Below are 6,000 nucleotides of genomic sequence, written 5' to 3'. Positions count from 1 at the left end.
TGGGTTGCTTACCCTAGGGTTTGGGTCTTGACTGTACTGACTCTGCCCTTCCTACCCTTCTTATTGTGATTCCATCTTTATACCTTCAGCTGTAGAAGATCTTTTCTAGTAGATCTTTTCTGCTGTCTCATCAATAGTTGTAATGTTGGTGTACCCATGGGAGGAGGTAAGTTCAGAGTCTTCCTATTCTGCCATCTTGCAGCAAAGATTTCTCATTGTGGTTTAAGTTGCATTCCCCTAAGACTAGTGATATTGAGCATCTTTTCATGTATAGTGCTGTTATTTCTTAAATTTCATTTCTAAGTGTCCATTGCTAGTATCTAGCAGTACAATCATTTTTTAATATTGACCTCACATCCTGTGGTGCTGGACTCTCAAGAGTCCCTTGGACTGCAAGGAGATCAAACCAGTCAATCCTAAAGGAAATAAACCCTAAGTGTTCTTTGGAAGGACTGGTGGTGAAGCTGAAATTCCAATACTTTGGCCACTGGATGCAAAAAGCCGAATCATTGGAAGAGACCCTAATGCTGGGAAAGATTGAGGGCAAGAGAAGGGGGCAACAGAGGATGAGATGGCGGGATGACATCACTCACTCAATGGACATGAGTTTGAGCAAACTAAGGAGATAGTGAAGGACAGGGAAGCCTGGCGTGCTGCAGTTCATGGAGTCACATAGAGTCAAACATGACTTAGTGACTGAACAACAACAACACGTCTTACATTCCTGCAAAATTAAATTATTATATTTTTTTGTATAGTTAGCATATATATTTATGCCGTTTGTGAACAAATAAAGCATGTTTTTTGTTTTCCCACCTTTATGCCTTTTACTTTTTATTTCCCTGGCTGGGGCCGCCAACACAACATTGGATAGAAGTGGTGAGAGTAGCCATCCTTGTGTTCCTGACCCTGGGGATGAAAAACGTTCGTTCTGTCACCATTGGGTGTAATGTTAGTTGCATTCTCTATCAGATTTAGGAAGTTCATTTTCAGTTTGCTGAGAGTTCTGTGATGCTAAACAGGTCTTGAAATTGACTTTTTAATGTTAAGCCAGTCTTGTATTTCATGATATATTATCCTTTTTATATATCACTGGATTGATTTTGCTGATTTTGAAAGGGTTTCTGCACTCTACTTATGAATGGGTTTGTTGTAATTTTCTTTTTTATCACTCTCCTTATCAGATATTAGAACTATGGTCATGCTGGTTTATTAAATGACTACAGCAATGTTTCGTCTTATGTCTATGGAAGGATGTATGCAATAAAGGTTTTATTTCTTAAAGTGATTGTTACAGTTTTCTTGGGTTGCCACCTTGGTCTGAGTTTTGTTTGTGGATATATTTTTGTTTAATTTACAGTTTTAATTTAATTATTATAGAATTCAGATTTTCTACTTCTTCTTGTGCCTTATGTATTATTATAGAAAATTACTTTTTATTACTCATCTCTAAAATAAACTTACTTCCACGTCATCCACTCAGGACTCATCCCCCTGCTCCCATCATCTTACTATTTCATAAATGCTAGGAATTGTAAAGATATTACCTTAAAGCTGTCATTGTATCCTGGCATCATCACTCACAGCATCTAGTCTAGGGGTAGATTTAAGATAGATACTCAATATTTGGTTATTGTTCTTCCTGTTGTCCTTTTTTCCCTCAACTCTTGCTGGAATCTCTCTTTGTTCTATTAGTAGACCTTTATAGAGAAGATCTGTAAATAGTTTGGAGTTTTGCTTTCCCTTGATTCAAAAAGGATTTGTTGTTGTTGTTCAGTTGCTAATTTGTGTCTGACTCTTTGCAACCCCATGGACTGCAGCATGCCAGGCTTCCTTGTCCTTCACTATCTCCTGGAATTTGCTCGAACTCATGTCCTTTGAGTTGATGATGAGTCAGAAAGGATGCTATGGACATTAACTTGGTATTCATAAGGGATCTTGATATAAAAAGTCTCCAAACATGTTAGGAATTTCTTGGCTATTGAGCAAGCAATTCCTCTTTCTCTTGCTGGCATGTGGCTCGAGGAGCAGAGTGTCAGTGTGTTTGCTTTCCTATGGAAAAGTATCCAAAGAAGACAAGAAGCCACTCTTGGCTGTTTCATAGATGCTGACTTGCTAGACCTCTTCAGCCTCCTTTGCCAATATTTGATGACATTGACATTGCCAAACAAGAGTCTGATTTGAAAAGGAGCAGTACAGTCATGGAGAAAGGACATGTTTGGAGGGAAACCCATTCAGTGCCATAAGTTGATGGGCTTTAAGATTAATGAAGAAAGCCCTTCCTCCTTACAGACCATCAGAAGTGTAAGAGACCTTGAACATGACTTGGTCCAAACCTCTTATTAAACAGGCGGAGAGACTACTGCCCAGAGAGGTGGCACAATTTATCCTGTTCATGCAGTAAGTGAAGGTGAGGTTAGGACAAGGAGCTCAGTCTTCTGACCACCCCAGCTAATTGCTTTCTGCAGCTGCAAGCTGTCTCCTTTACTTCACTCTAGGCCTTTTATTTGTTCACTAACCTACCCAAACAACTCACCTTAGAGAGTGATACTCCTACTTCTCTTCTTTGTTCCCTTACATTCTTACCCAAAGGAAGATTCTGACAATTCACTGAGCCATGGTTTACTAGTGATGTAATTTCCAGGCATTAGTATCAAGAACCATGTGCAATTTTTCTCTCCTTTGCTCTGTGTTGTTTCTTCACAGGCTGAGAGGAAGAAGTAAGCATTCTCTACCAAGTGACTGGCTGGGTAGGTGGATTCAGGGGTGTTCTTGGGGCAAAATTACCTACTCAACAATTTTCAGGCATGATGGGGAATATAGATTGACAGAGTTACTCTTGGAAAGAGGAGGTACTAGGACCTAAGTGTTACGTACAAATATTTACAGTCTCTACACGTGCTAGGTTCAGGGAATACAGTGAATATACCAGACATGGTTCCTGCTTGCAGGAAGCTAACATTGCAGTGGGGGAAATTGCAATAAATAAGAAAATAAATAAACAAAAAAGCAAGATGTCACAGGTGGTGATAAGACCCTTGAAAGAAATACCTTGAGACAGAGGCCATGTGATAAAGGCAGCAGAGACTGATGAAGCGAGGCTGCCCTGCCAGTCAGCCCCAGGTCATTTACCTGGCTGTTTCCGTGGGTGAACAGTAAGCATCTATCTTATTTAACCTTGGTCAAATTGGGTCTCTATTAGTATGGGTGCACCAGTATGCTATCAGATATACTTGATTATAGTGGGAGATATAGTGGGAGATATCCAGGGTACAGCAGGGGCCCAGGGAGTTCAGACTCCCCCAGGCATCTAAGGGAGACCCTCAGGAACTAATGTTTTCACACAGTGGTCCCTGTCAGCATTATTCCCATCAATATATGTCCTGAGATTCGGTAGCCACTTGTTAAACATTTTATGAAAGAATTAGTGAATCACCTCTGTTCCCATTCCTGATGGAACCAGTCTATTGAAGACTAACTGGTGGGGTAACAACCTAAAAAGATTATGTTTCCCTCCAATAAGTGTTTTAACTATATTCTGTAGACTATCCCCTTGCCATCCCTGAAGATCTTGGTCAATTTCCATTACCCTGATATTTTATCCTTTCTACTGGTGCAAGCCCATTCCGTTGAAAATCCCACTCTCTCACCAGTGAAATGTCATTTCCTCTTGTCTCCCCAGAACAATGTTGGGCAGGTACCCTGGCTTCTTGAAGTGGAGGGGCAGGTGAAGTCTGATCAGGAGACCCCTCCCCTCTCCTCTTCAAGTTCTTGCTTCTTCCATGTCCTTAGCATGGGCTCCTGGAGAGCCCTGTGGGGCCTCCTACTTCTCAGGGTCCAAGTAGGATAGGTCTGGGTGAAGGTTGACTCTTGTGCTTCACTCCCCCTCGCCCCCACCGCCATCAACAGTGGGATGTCCTCCTCCCTCTGGTAATGTCCGCCTCTGTGTGGAGCATATCTATGCAGGATCAACTCAGTTCACCTAACCCAGGTGGAAACCAGGGACCTATTTTATACTCGGGCCAGGTTGGCAGGCTGATGTTCAGTGGGAGAAGGAGCTGCAGGTCCTTCCTTAATGCAGTGATCCTGCACCCCTACCCCATCTTGGCTTTGGGGTGGAAAGGCTAGGGAGGCAGTAACTTGTCTCAAAAAAACAGCATATCCTTAACAATGTGATTCTCCTTCTCCTTGTCCTTGTCCCGAATCCTTTGCTTACACAGACTTGGGGGATGGGGATGTGGGTGCCCACTCTTATTGATCTCTGAGGAAGTGCCCATTGCCCACATATTGGTGGCCACATTTTAACAGGGAGAACTAAGGGACTCTTTTTCTTCAGCTTTGGGTCCTGGATGCCACTTCTGTGGTGACAGGTGAAGTCTTTATTGGCAGCCCATTATATGTCATTAGTATCACAGTCATAAGCAATACCAGCCCCATTGCTATCATCATTAAGATTGTTACTGTCTTCACCCTTGCTATCCCCACTATTACAACAACCCTATGACCGGTGCCCTGCTGAATGAGTGGTAACAATCATTACCACTACTAAAACACCATGACCCCCACCAGCATCACTGCCCCATCCATAGTAGGTGGAAAAGACTAGCTGCTCTGACAGATGTGCCACTAAGTGTATGATTGTTCCAATACAATAGATGTTTCTTTCTCATTTATATAATTGTCTGAACCAGGTATTCTTGATCGACAGGAGGCTTCCCACACAATGGTTTAGAGCTTAGAGCCTTGTGATTGTCTTCATGTAGCCAAAGAAGGGGATGGAGGATGTGGGTGGGCACACTTGGGCAAAAGTGACTCATGTTTCTGCTTACTTTCCATTGGCTAAAACACAGTCACATGGCTGTGTCTAATGTACAGGATCTGGGATGTGCAGTGTAGCAAAAAATAAAACAGTTTTTGATCAAGTGGGAGCACTCTCTGCCAGGCCATCCTCATAAATAATTCAGTGCATCTGTTCTGTTCCCAGCCTGGGCTGGACCCTTTCTGCTATACAAGACCAGAACAATATGAGGTTTCTATGATCAAAGGCCTCATGAACCAAGATAGATAGCAATATACGGGGAAAGTATGTTGGGTTTGATTATTAGTTTAGTTCTCTAGTACTGTGATTGTTCAGGTTGTGCTGAAGCAGTTGAATCTTGGAGAATGGGTAGAATCTCTTAAGCTGGAGGAAAAATGGAGTTGGAGGTTGCAAGGATGCTTTATGCAGAAGAATAACCTGGGCACTGGCCTGAATGGGCTCAGCATGAACAGAGAAGGGACTGGCCTGACTAGAGCTGATGACTACTGGGAATTGAGGAAGAATAAGCTTTGAGTGATTGGATGGAGATAGATTGCAAAAAGCCTCTTTAGATATATGTAAAAGTTCTTTGGTTGCAAGTCACAGAACTACTCTGTCTCAATTAAGCAAGCCAGCAAACAAAACCCTCCCGTATCCCACATATACTGGAAGGATAGAGGAGTATTCTCTAGAAGCAAAAGGGGAACTGAATGGCCAAATCCTGTTTCGGCAGCTTGAGGTGGTGGAACCCAGGGCACCTCTAGCAATGATCCAGCCTCTGATTTTGCTTTTCAACATTCATATTTCAAGGAGCGAGCCTTGCCCAGCCCTGCTTGGGCAGATGTCTGCAGGACTGGTCTGCCATGCCTGGAGGGCTGCATTATTGGAAGCAGTGCCTTCCGCTCACCCTGCCCCATGGAGTGTGTCCTGTGTAAGACAGCGTGGGGGGTGTTTGGGAGTGAACAGCACAGCTATGTTGAAGGTAGTATTCCTGTGTCCAATCCCTGTGCTTCTACTGACTGCTGGGTGACCAGGCAGATGAGTTGTCTAGCTTCTGAGCCTCATTTTCTCACCTGTAAAATCGATATTAAACAACAGAAACCATTTGAGAGGATCCATTTAGAGAATGCATATGGAGGGCTCCCAGTGTGTATCTTTCCTCCTCTGCTAGGATCCGATTTGCCTGCTGTGATGAGGAGACG

Source organism: Bubalus kerabau, chromosome 3, assembly GCF_029407905.1.
Source record: "Bubalus kerabau isolate K-KA32 ecotype Philippines breed swamp buffalo chromosome 3, PCC_UOA_SB_1v2, whole genome shotgun sequence".
In the NCBI taxonomy this organism is placed as follows: domain Eukaryota; kingdom Metazoa; phylum Chordata; class Mammalia; order Artiodactyla; family Bovidae; genus Bubalus; species Bubalus kerabau.
Note: the sequence above shows the minus strand (reverse complement) of the source record.